A 13,912-nucleotide genomic window follows, 5' to 3' on the forward strand; every position below is an offset into this window, starting at 1 on the left:
AACCCTTCTCCTAAATCCATTCGATTCCATCCTTAACACTCAAAACCTAACCCTGTTTTCCCCAGAATTCTCTCTTTCCTCGGAGTATTCGGATTGAATATAGAGCTAGGAAGAAGGGAATCCATCAAACCGGGATCAACGACACAAAGAAAGGAAGAGGTCGAGTCGGGTCCTCCAAGAGTTGGGCTCGATGAACTACACTTCCCAAACCGGGCTTCTCTTGATAGATATTTCCAATATGACACTAGAAGCGTGTTAAAAGGCCGAAAGCTAAGACTTATAGTTCTACGATGTTTAAACGGTTGCGGTGGATTGAGTTTTTATTTTCAAAAACTTGAGGAGATTTATCCGGATGCTGTCAAGTGTTATACGGATGGGACTCTCATTATCCTTCGAGAATCAGTCTTGGATGATATTTTCTCTGATAATCCTCAGGACGGTTTGAGGATATTAACACGAGGAATGAGGTATATACTAAAACAGTGAGGCGATTAGTTCATGATCTTAATATTCGATATTTGGATGTCACTATATGTGTTTTTCTTCGTACGATTGTGATATATTATTTCTTTCTCCCTGTTTCTTTGTTGAGTGCACATATGAAGTGACAAAAAATACCACATCTGACATTTTTGATAAAAAGAAGATTTACTGATTCTCAAAAGAGGAGGTCATGTATTGATTGGCAAATGTCGGCGTGGGTTTATTTGTAACAGTATTGTTACAAATCAGTTGATCAAAGAGAGTAGTCACTGGAATCCTTCCAGTAAGAATAGTCTGATGCTGGGATGTAGCACAGTTCAGTATAATACATGCCTTGTGAAGAGCACTTGAATGCCTACATCAGGGAAGACCCTCTTAGGACTCTGGAGAATTTGCAACATGGCATAGCAGACTTTCCGAGCAGATGTGGTGGTCATGAAAATTCTTTTCCTGATTCGAAAAAGTGCACTATGGACAGATTCACGAACACAAACTTCATGTTAAAGAATTCAAAAGGGCCCAGTGCATCAATTGACACTAATACCAATAAAGTTGATGATGTTGATGTTGGTGATGAGATTCAATGGGAACATTTGGTCATTGGCGAAAGGATTGGACTAGGTATTGCTTTGATTAAGTCCCTGGTTGGATAGATTCTATTCATGTCCTTATGCAGGTCCCCATATTAGCTCAGAGAGCAAGACTCATGAATTCATATATGTTGATCCTGTTGCTGCATTTTTGGTGAAATTTGTCTAGTACTGTGAGATATGCTTTATCACCATTTTACCGCCTAATATGCTCATGGCTAGCTAGCCATGTAACAAGAAGTGCATGCCTTCTGATAGAAAGTGCTTTACGGCAATCCGAATGTAAGCATAATTGCAGTAGTTATTATAGGATGTACTGCAACGTTTTCTCATTGAGTTGCATTTACTATTTATTAAGCCAGAAAAAAATTATCCCATTTCATCGTCTTTCAAACAGGCTCTTATGGAGAGGTCTATCATGCTTACTGGAATGGCAAGGTCGGTTTCAAATATTTCTAAATTCCTACAAATCAAGAATTGGCATTGCATTAGTTATTTTTGGCTGTGACTTATATTTGTTTGAATTTATGGAATGTGATTATATCCGTTGACTCCTTTTATATGACTACTTTTAAGCAAAAGATCCTCCTTGAATTTGACATGTAGTCTTTTTAGTCAAAAGAAATGACGGTTAGTACTTCAGTGTCCTGCTTTTGTGCTAACGTTTTAGATTTTTAGACTAAGCAGCTAGTGTGTGTAATAGTGACATAAGATATGGTATCAAATCTGGAATTTCAACCTGGGTTGGTAAAAAAAGCTTCAGAATTGGTAACTTGACATACGCACATGACTTGTTGGATTGGTGCCGACCATAATAACTAATTCCTCGTTGCTCATTCATGGCCTCGTCTTGCTACTCTCTCTTTTCTACTTTGGATAAGCAAAAGGGAGTTTTACTTTTGGCCCCATTGCTACCCTGTTAGTAGCTGCTGTCGAGATTCCACTTCCATGTTTAGCTCTTCGGTAAAGAGTTGTAGGTTCTCTGGATGTAGTCGAATCCTCATTGTGAAGACTGAAGATTTTTGTACAAATAGTCACAATGAATAGGCTGTTGCAAAGTCTTTTTGTATATTGTTAGTCCGTGACTCAATCGAACCCCATCCATTTGGTAGAAGCACTTTAAACACTGGGTTGTTTAAGTTTGTCGTTCTTGTGGTTTTATATACTCTTAAATATCAAGAAATGGAAGAGAAGCAGCAGATGGCTCTCTCTTTTTAACATTTTCGAAAGAATTTTTGCACTTATTATCAGTACTTTGCAATTTAGACATTTCCTTTTGCAAAATACTTGGTGATGTGCTCTTAATATTTAAAATCTATAATGCATCATGAGACCTAAGATAAATTGCAATCCATCTTTGAGTCTTGCTCGTTCACCTGGAGGTGGCTGTGAAGAAATTTCTGGATCAAGATCTCTCAGGTGCTGCTTTGGATAACTTCAGATGAGAAGTAAGCTATCTATAGGTCTTTCATTTGTGCTTTTTATCTTCCAGTTTTTTTTTTTTTTTTTTTTGTGGGGACAAAATCTTCCAGATTTATTGAGAACTCAAAACTTGTAAAGAATAAAACTTGGTTGAACATTGTAAAGGAAAGAACAGCACGGCCGCTTAATAGACATGAGTTTCACAGTAAGACTACCTTATCGCACCATGCATTCTGCATTGTCAGAAATATTACAGGAGAAAAGGGGCAATATGCTTTCCCGTCGCTTTGTTGATGTTGGCATAGAGTTGGTGATTTGGTCTGCTTTTTTTGGTGATCTGTATAATGCCGAGACATTAAATTAATGTTCTTTACATAAGATCTGAATGACACATGAAGTCTGATAGTTGAAAACAAAAGAGAAAGATCCACAAATCACAAGTTCAGTTTAGTTTATGTGTATGTGTATGTATTTTGGAAGCTGATGAATTAGTATGTTCAGTAATTGATTTGCATTTTGAGCAAGAATAAAACTGAGGACAAAGAAATGCTTTCCCCATTTATCCAGCAACTGTAAGATAAATGACTATGCACTGCGCTTTTTGCTTCTGTGCCAAGTTTACTGATAATGCGTAGACAGTGTCATCAGAGTGTCATACTTTTCATGGATTCCATGATATGTCCACGTCTATGGAAATAGTTGTGTTCAACGATTAATTTGTTTGCCTAATTTTCTCATTTAGCAAAGAAAGAAACGATGACCAATCAGAGCAATGAGTCAACAAATGCTTTCCAATATATCTTGGAAGATAACTGACAGTGTGTCTTCTTCTTCTGTTCCAAGGTGCAGATGATCCGTAGACTGCGTCATCCAAATGTTGTTCTTTTCATGGGTGATGTGGCCCGTCCTCAACATCTTTTTATCATTATGGAGTATCTTCCAAGGTACAATTTTTTGTAGCTTAAAAAACCTTGGTAGTATGGGAACAACATCACTTGTTTTTAGGGGGATGCGGCTCATCTATCTACTTTTGTTTACTTCTCCGGAGAAAGCTTGCATGGTATTAGACATCGTCCTCACTGTCATTTTAATGAGAAACGCAGGATAAAAACGGCCCTTGATTTGGTATGAAACAATTGGTCTCCCTTCTCTCTGTTGTTGGAGATATAAAGATTTGCTTTTCTGATATCGATTTAGGTGCTTATGCAAATTTTACAAACGCGGGAAATGAATTGCTTGGACACAAGCGTCCCAACAATAGTTCATCGAGATTTGAAATCACCAAATCTTCTTGTTGACAAAAACTAGATCGTCAAAGTACGTAAATTTATCAATGTAGCCTGACACTTTTATTCATTCGTCCAATTCTTTAAATAGCAAATCAAACTATTCTCTTGCATGCATATCATTCATCCATCTCCTAAGTGCTACTACCGTCTTACTTGCCTTTTTCTCTTTTTCTCGGATACTCTTTTCGACATTGTGAGCACCTTAGATGTGCTTGATATTGACTGGTATTAGGTTATTCTAGGATAACATGTGAACTTTATTTCTTGTGGACTCTGACTTCTCATTTTCTCTTTTCACTGCCATACATGAACTTACATTTGTATAGAAACCTGATGTGGATGATTCTAGATTTACCAAACTTGCTGATGTGATGCAATTTCCATCAGTAATGTGCTCTATGATTTCGATGTGAATGATGATCAAAATTTGCAGTAAAATATCATTTGCATCCTCACTAAAATTTATCGTTGTGCAGGTCTGTGATTTTAGGCTGTCATGCTTGAAGCATAATACTTTCTTGTCATTTAGCTCAACTGCTGAAACGGTAAAATTGGAAGCTTTCTTGAAATCATTCTTGAGGAGTTTTCAAGGATGAAGAGAGAAAGATATCCAACTATATTGAAATAGAGAAAGACATTTGGATGGTTTCTACGATAGCTTTCGGTGAAGTTAAATGGACAATTAGCAACAAAAGAGGAAACAAAGAGAAAACAGCTGGAAACATCATGGTCATTTGGAAGTAGACTTCTCCTCTAATGCAATCTAAGTAGTCGGACAAACAAGTACACAGTGTTTCAATTTGTGAAATTAGTAAACAGTTTGCCATAGAATTACTAAACAATGCCCTAAGAGTCTGAGAGCCTTGTTTTCCAGGTTTATTTTATATTTGGATTTGAAGAAACCATTCTTGATGTTTCTCGAAATTTTGAGCTGTTCCTAATGTGAAGTTCTTGGTCGTGTCAGGCTGAGTGGATGGCACCAAAAGTTCTCTGCAATTAACCGTTGAATGAAAAGTGAGTTGTGCATATATGAGGTAGCTTCAATTATTTTGTCCAGACTAAGTTTCTTAAGGCTGTGCCGCTTAGAGTTTGCGACAGTCAAGCCTAAGCATTGCTGTGATCATATATTATAATGAATATTTCAAATAAAGACCTGAAGTATAACTGTTTTCTAAAAAAAAAAAAAACAAAGTAGGCTTTATCTCAAATAAGGGTCTGAAATGACAAACTTAGTCCCAAATAAGAGCCTCAATTTTAAAGTCAGGCAAATCTTGTTTGCAATTAGGAGTATTTTCATCTAAGGATTTTTGTTTTTCTTTTCTTTCTTTCATTGTCTTGCTTGCGCCTCCTCCTCTAGTTGCATTACCTCTTTCTTGACAACTGCGTCGGACTCCTCATGCACAAGTTTGCACAGGTGCAAAACAATTTGAATAGTTTAGGAAAAGAAGAAAATGGAAAGATATTCGAGAAGTCTTGCAATTTTCCAAAACTCAAATTGTGTGCTGCAGTTTTGCAGCCCCCCATCAGCAAACTTCAACGTGCATTCTTTGCATTTTGCAATTTCGCGTCCTCACCCAGCACTAATTGATTTCACCTTCTCTGATGATGATGAAGAACTTGAGAATGGAAAAATATCCATAAATGGGTTCTGTTTTTATTCTTTTTGCTTGTAAGAACTTATCCTGGTAATTAGAGCAACGGTTTCATGTTCTCCCAGCTAATGAAATTGGCTATGCCGTGATAACTTTCACTCACAGTTTCTAGGGAATGTTATGTTGGGTTTAGGTTGGATTATTCATAACATTGATAGACACAGCTTGCATTGAGGTGGAATATGTGGCTTCTCGGGAGGGTCCAATTGTGTAGCACATGCTAGTTAACTACAAAGGTTGCTGAATCATTCTGACTCGTAATTGAAGATATTTGCTGTTAGTAGCAATTCAAATCAGAGAGCACTCAATCTCAAAAACATGACTCTGGTTCCACAAATGTATAAACAAATTTGCATCTCTAACTCTAAAATATTATCTTCATAGATTTGAGAGAGAATAATAAGATGATTAAAATGGAAAATCGCTCAGAAATCCCCAAAATCGCACATTTCACTGAACGAATTGGTGCACATGAATGTCATAGGGATTCCTCAAAATACCTCTAATAAATTTGGCTTAGGGACTTCAATCCAGCTTCTTGTTGAGATTTGATCATAGCTTGCGTGAGGACGAATTTGAGTTCAAGCATTAGCGATGACTAGGACAGAGAGCTAATGGATTACTCTTCGCCATGCTTGACCACGACCACAAGATGTGGGGGTCAAACTGAGCAAAGTGTCACATCTTGGCCCACTCATGCTCGATCTAGGGCTTGGATAGACCTCCATCTTTTCAAAAAGGAATTGGAATTGCTGTTGAGGGCACCAACTGGGGAGAGGTTGAGGGCGTTGATGGCGAGATTGGCAGGGAAGATAAAGATGGACTCTAGAGAACGCGATCTAGAGAGCGAAGAAGGTGGAGATACGAGGATGATGAAGAAAAGAAAGAGGACAGAAATAAAAGAAGAAAGAAAAAAAAAAGGTCTTTAGACGGAAATACCTCTAGCTACAATTAAGATTTGGCTGGCTTTTAAGTTGAAGTCCTTATTTGAGACTAAGGCATGCATGGCAATGTTCTTGTTTCTTTGTCTTTTTTGTTTTTTTAGTTCCCCATTCCTCGAAATAGAAAAATAATAGTGATGGTTTTATTAATTATTCCGATGGGCCTAAGTTGGCCCGTCCGCCCATGTTGGGCCTAAAAGCCCGGCCCACAAGATTAGGGCCCATGAATGAAGGGATATGATGAAGGGACACGTTCCTTTTTGGAGGGAACGTATATAAGGGGAAATAAAGAGGGATGAACGTATCTTTTGGCATAACGTACGTTCCTCCTCCCTCTCTCTCCCAAAATGCTCCGAAAAGGAAAAACAGTAAGCAAAAGGCAACACCCATCTTCCTTTCAAGGCAAATTGGCATCATCGGATCGAACAGGGCCAAATTCTCTTTCTCATATCGGCGTCGGTGTTTAATCTGTGGCTAACAAAGTACGTTCGATTCTGTGATGTGCCTTAGGATCGGTGATGCATGCGTTTTTTCCGGACTCGTCTTCCGCATTCGTTTTAGAGGTTTGATTTAGTGTCGAATTCGATTTTTGGGAATCTGATATTCCCAACATTGGTATCAGAGCCGTAGTTCTTGTTTCTCGATCATTTTCCATGTTTTTCCTGACCCCTTTCATGTTTATGGATGATTTCTTATTAATTTTCGTGAAATTAATCGGCCGACACCGATCAGGGCGAAAAATCCTGACACCCGAGCACTGTTCATTCATTTTTTTGAGTTTTTGTAAGTCAAAATCCATTTCTGATGGCGTTGGATGGAAGGTCTCGTTGAGACGAGTGCGACGAGTGGCGGAATGCCACCAAAGGCCGCCGGACGCGCCCCCACGCGCAGCCGGAGCGAAACGACGTCTTTGGCGCGTGCGGCGCGTGCATCACACGCGCGCGCACGGCCGACGTGCGCACGTGCGACGCGCGTGCGCGTTTGCCGTTGCTGGCGCGTGCGACGCACACGCCAACTGACGTCATCGTGACGTCAGCTGGCCATGCGTGCCGCACGTGCCGGTCGGTTTGCCTGACCGTTCTGACCGGCCCATCCGGTCCGACCCGGCTCGTCCGGCCCAACCCGACCCGACCTGTTGACTGTTGACCGTTGATCGTTGACGACCATTGACCATTGACAAAAAAAAAAAAAAAAAAAAAGAGGAAAAGAATGTTTTTTTTTTTTTTAAATTAAGTCTATGTGGATTATATGTGATCCCTTATTTGTTCTGCATTTGTTGCAGGAACAATGCCTCCCCTTAGGTTGCGCACACATGTTCGCGCAATTACCGATACACAAAAGGAAAGGCTTTCTAAGTTGATAGCTGAGCTAACTGATCATCGATGGGAGAGTGGTGACTTAATTGATCATGTTCTTGAAGTCAACGGGAAAATTCAAAAGGTCATATGGAATGGTCGTCCATTGTCACAGTCTGAGATGGTGTGATTTTTCATGAACACCCTTCCACTAGAATGGCAAGGAGTGTTGAATCGCATATGGGATGTCAACAAAGCCGCTTCATATAGGAAAATTGTGATGGATTTTATAGATGATTATTACTAGATTGTTTCAAGGGAAAAGATCAAGAAATTGGACAAAAGAGGATCTTTCCCAGTTCGTGTACTGACTTGGTGTTAAATGTATTGGCTGGTCTTTGTTTAGTGTGCTTTGTGGACATCTTATGTAATGTTTATCTACCTAGTTATTGTTGGTGTGACAACTGATATGTTAGTTGTATTATGTGAAAGCATTATTATTCTATTGGATGTCAAATATTATTTGATTTCTATTATTGTTGACTGCTGTGGGTAGTTCATAGAAGTTTTTGTAGCTTCATAGAATTTATTTTGCATAAGACAATTACATTAATGATAGTTTTAAGTTAAGATTTTTGGAAGATGATTGGAAACATAGTGACCTTTTTGATTCTGAAACCTTACTTGAAATTGTTCATTAATATGATGGGTATGTGTAAAATAGATGCATAAATGATAGGCATTAATAATTCATGCATATATGTCTCATGTGTTCAGATCAATGGCTTCAGCCACAAAGAACATAGTTGCCGAGCTGAACAAAGGTGAAAAGCTCAATGGCGATAATTATGAAATATGGCACATGAAAATCCAATATGTGCTGGAAGAGCAAGAGGCACTAGAAGCTCTTAACTTGACAATGGTAGAACTTGAAGAAGGAAACACTGCACAACACAAGAGATATAAGGAAGCATTTGCTGCATGGAAAAGAAAGAACTCTCTTACTCGCATTACGTTGCTGAGCAGCATGAAAAATGACGTCATGCGAGAGTTTAGGCGTTTTGAGAATGCCAAGGAAATGTGGGAAGCATTGGCAGCAAGATTTGGTCATACTTCGGTGACCAGACTGAGGCAGCTCACTATTAGGTTTGACTCTTATAAGAAATCTCATGGTCAGACCATGAAGCAATATCTTAGAAAGATGTCAAACATGATTAATGAGCTGAAAGATACTGGCCATGTCCTGATTGACAAGTGCAAGCAGTGATTCGTTCATTGCCTTAGAGTTGGGAGCATATGAAGGTGCATCTGACCCATAATGAAAATATCAAAACCTTTGAAGATGTAGTGCATCATCTTGAGTTGGAAGAGGATCGCCTCTTGGCGGCTAAACCAGAAGCTGAGATCTATCATGCTGGTTCTAGCTCACATGGAGCTTCGGGCTCCAAGCGCAAACGTTCTAACTGGTTTGATAAAGGGAAAGGCAAGGAAGCAGGTCCTTCAAGGAAGAAACCTAAGCTTAACCAACATGAAAGAGGAAAGCGTCATCGAGTGAAGAAGCTTACAAGGGTGCAGTGTTACAACTGTGACAAGAACTTTGTTTATGTATTAAGTTCTGTATTCTTGACTGAGTCTAATCCTTTATGGACTATAGATTCGGGAGCAACAGACCATGCAGTGAAGGATAGAGAATCCTTCGTAGAATTTCGACGAGTTCCGACTGAAACTAAGTGGATCTATGTAGGAATAACTCTAGATCTGAAGTTAAAGGGATTGACACCTGCCAATTGAACATGCGTGGTGGACGCACCTTGTTCCTACATGATGTTTTATATGCTCCGGAAATTCGTCGAAATTTAGTGTTTGTTTTGGTATTGGTTAAGCTTGGTTTTAGTGTGAACTTCCATAATAATGGTGTAGATTTTTTGTATTTGGATACAAACTACTATGGTTGTGGTTATTTTCTGGATGATTTCATTGTATTAGATATTGACTATGTTAATGTAAATGTTTGTTATTCCCTTCTCACGTCTCCTAATTCATATGATAATGATGTGAATGTGTGGCATGTTAGACTTGGTCATATTGGCCAACAACATATGAATAGACTAGCCAAAGAGGGCTTGTTGGGCAATATTGAAAAAGTCGATTTGTCCATATATGAGCATTGCCTAGTAAGGAAAATGACAAGGAAACCATTTGGAAAAGGTAAAAGAGCTGAATTTCATCTGCATTTAATCCATTCTAACGTCTGTGGTCCAATGAATGTGAGAGGAAGGCATGGGGCTATTTATTTCATCACTTTTATAGATGATTATACTCGATTCGGATATGTCTATTTGATTTCTCATAAATCTGAAGCAATAAGTTGTTTCAAAAGGTTTATGAACTTGGTAGAAAATCAATTAGACAAGAAAATAAAAGTATTAAGATCCGATCGAGGTCAAGAATATTTATCACGATGAGTTCAAAAATTATGTGATGAAAAAGGAATAGAAAGACAATTGTCTATTCCATATACTCCTTAACAAAATGGTGTTACGGAAAGAAGAAACAGAACTCTACTGAAAATGGTTAGGTCCATGATGGGGCATGCTAACTTACCTATCACTTTTTGGAGTGATGTGTTGTTAACTGCTGCCTATATACTTAACCGGGTGACTTCCAAATCAATTACTTCCACTCCATATGAGTTATGGATAGGTAGAAAACCGGACTTAAGTTTTCTTAAGCCATGGGGTTGTGCTGCCTATACTCATGAGTCCTCTCACAAGTTTAGGAAATTGGGTCATAGAGGAAATAAGAGTATTTTCATAAGATACTCCGAACACTCGAAAGGGTATGTGTTCATAAGTGAGCAGAAAAGCGGGAGTATAACTGAATTTGAATCACGGGATGTCACATTCTTAGAGAATGAATTTCCTAAAAATGGCGAAATAAGTGAAGATTACTCCCTATTTGAAACCTTAGATTAAGATAATGATATTAGTGGAGTTCGTCCAAGTGGGAGTAATATGAGAAGTTGATGAATTGAACTCAACTCATTCTCAATTACAACCACATGATGAGACGACATTATCATTATCTAATCCTAGTGGGAGCATAATGGGGAATGATATGCAAAGTGTACAATCTCTCATACGGCAAACAAGTCACAAAAGTATTCCCCGTCGACGTTTTGACATTGAAGGGGAAACTTTTATGGTTGCTCCACAAGATGAGGATGAGCCAAGAAATATTAATAAGGCTCTAACTTGCCCTAGTAAGGGAAAATTGATTTATGCAATGGAAAATGAGATTGAGTCAATGAAGTCAAACCAAGTTTGGGAACTGGTTGATTTTCCAAAAGGACGCAAAGCTATTGGGAACAAGTGGGTTCTCAAAATAAAGCGAAAAGCTGATGGCTCGATAGAAAGGCATAAGGCTCGCCTTGTGGCGAAGGGGTATAATTAACAGGAATGAATTGATTATGAAGAAATATTTTCTCCTGTAGTGAGATTTACCTCAATTCGCATTATTCTGACAATAGTGGCTAGTATGGATCTTGAGTTACATCAAATGGATGTAAAGACTACTTTCCTCAATGGAGAATTAGAGGAAGAAATATATATGGAATAACTTGCTGGTTTCATAATGAAAGGCCAAGAAGAAAAGGTATGTTGACTTTTGAGATCGATATACGGCCTTAAGTAATCGTCAAGACAATGGTATATATGTTTTCATAATGCCATGATGGCATATGATTTTAAAATAATAGATGAGGATCATTGTGTATATATCAAAAGATCCAAAAATCAATTTGTGATCATATCATTATATGTTGATGATATACTAATTGCCGGAAGCAATATGGAGTTTGTAAATACTATGAAGAGTTGGTTATCTTCCAACTTTGCGATGAAGGATATGGGTGAGGCTGCATACATTCTTGGAGTTAAGATTTCAAGAGATCGTTCGAAGAGATCGTCATCTCTTTCGCAAGAAACATATATAAATAAGGTTCTTGAACGATTTCGTATGCAAGATTGTAAACCCATATGTACTCCTATTGCAAAAGGTGAAGGATTGAGCCATAGACTGTGTCCAAGGACTCCACAAGAGAAGGAACAAATGAAACATGTTCCTTATGTTAGTGCTGTTGGAAGCTTGATGTACGCTATGATGTGTACAAGACCTGACATATGTTTTGCAGTTGGAATTGTGAGTAGATACCAATCCAATCTAGGTCAAGTACATTGGAAAGTCGTTAAAAGAATACTGAGGTATTTGAAAGGAATTGCTGATTACAAGCTGAATTACCAAGGAAATGATCTGCGACTTGAAGGCTATTCATATGCTGATTGGGGAGGAGATTTAGATGAAAAAAAATCTACCTCTGAATTTGCTTTCTTACTGAATAATGGCGACATATCATGGAGCAGTAAGAAGCAAACGTGTATAGCCTTGTCCACGACGGAAGCTGAGTTCGTAGCATTATTAGCAACGGTACAAGAAGGAGTTTGGCTTAAAAGATTTTTGGATCATTTAGGTGTTATTGAGAAAGCTGCAAATCCATTATTGGTTGACTGCGATAGCCAAGCAGCTATAGCGTACACCAAAGATCCAAAATATCATGGCAAGACCAAACATATAGATACCAAGTATAACTTTGTCAAAATATGGTCGCACGAAAGGATGTGAAATTACAGTAGATATCTACGCATAGAATGGTAGCAGATCCTATGACAAAGCCAATACCTAGAGATGTGTTTTGTGATAATGTAAAATCTCTAGGATTGCGTAGAGTCTGATGTATTGGATATTATAATTTCCCTGAGTTGTTCACATTTATGAACTTGTGTTTTTTCATTATTAATACATATGAATATTTGTTTGATCTTTATGTATCTTAATGCTCAGTGCATTACTTTAAGTTGAAAAAGTATGTCGGACAGATATAAGATTGGCCCACTCACACGGGTAATCGCCTCTATTTACTGTGTGATAAATAGAGATGAAATTGTTTTTAAGCTTATTATCTAGGTGATAATCAAGAGCTCAAGCTTAAAATACGAATGTCGCCTTAACTGAGTGTTAAGATGATGACATAAACTTACTATGTCCGAAAATAAAATACCCCACATATTTTACTTTATCTGTCTATGATGCCAGATGTGAGTTCCGATGATTTTTATAAATGAGTAGATTCGTGAACTGAAGTTAGACATTGGGTATGTCTGAACTATCATCTGTACATTATTGAAAGGTGTAAACATACGCTCCATGAAAAATGAGTTAATACCGTAATACGTATTTTATACTACGTATGCATGAGATGACCAATAAAAGTGGCAAGAGACTCTTGAGGAAAAGAATTCATCAATTTTAGTGCCCTCATGACTTTTACTTATTCTCAAGATTTCTATTTAGTGTTTGCTATCTTAGGATGTTGCCAATGGTCATGAGTTGATTCGATCTAATGGAACATTTCTAGAAAAGTAAGCTGAACTGAAATTGAGAGTTTGAAGGAAAGAGGAAGATCGAATTTGGAGAATCACATTCTAAGTTTTGTATTCACTAGTCGACCAATTATGACTATCTTTGGGATGATCATAATTGTGAATACAATATATATATATATATATAATTATTTAAAAGAGATCAAAAGAGATATAAATGTGATTGATTGATCTAGGGTACTGCATACTAAATCTACTCATAGTGTGATGCCTATTATGAGTGCTATGTATTCTAACACAGATGTATAGCAAACGAGCTCTCAAAGTATGTTAGTTGCACGGATTATTCACCTGTATGAATGTTGAAGAGAGGTAAAGAGGATCCTGTTCGGCCCACCATATGCGAGTAGGAGATGATAGTTTCATTAATTATTCTGATGGGCCTAAGTTGGCCCGTCCGCTCATGTTGGGCCTAAAAGCCCAGTCCACAAGATTAGGGGCCCATGAATGAAGGGATATGATAAAGGGACACTTTGTTGACACCTAATTTTGGAAAAATAAAATTGCTTTTTGAAAAGAAAAAAAATAAAAAAGGGGAAAATTGATTCGATTGGTTATGAATGGAATGTGGAAATTCTGATTAACCATCCTTGCTCCGGTGAATATTTAATTCATAGTAAATATGGAAGCAAATTTTCAATCAAAGAAATTAGATAAATAATAAAAGTAAGGAGTTTGATAAAAGGAAGGAATCGAAATATCCAAAGAAAAATCAAATTGATTGCAAAATTTCGCTCCAATT

General features: G+C 37.9%; 1 pseudogene; it reads left to right on the forward strand.

The window, feature by feature from the left end:
• Positions 1 to 812: 812 nt before the first annotated feature.
• On the forward strand, positions 813 to 4,349 carry LOC120290645 (annotated as a pseudogene).
• The last annotated feature ends 9,563 nt before the right edge of the window (positions 4,350 to 13,912 follow it).

This window comes from Eucalyptus grandis, chromosome 2, assembly GCF_016545825.1.
Source record: "Eucalyptus grandis isolate ANBG69807.140 chromosome 2, ASM1654582v1, whole genome shotgun sequence".
Lineage (NCBI taxonomy): Eukaryota > Viridiplantae > Streptophyta > Magnoliopsida > Myrtales > Myrtaceae > Eucalyptus > Eucalyptus grandis.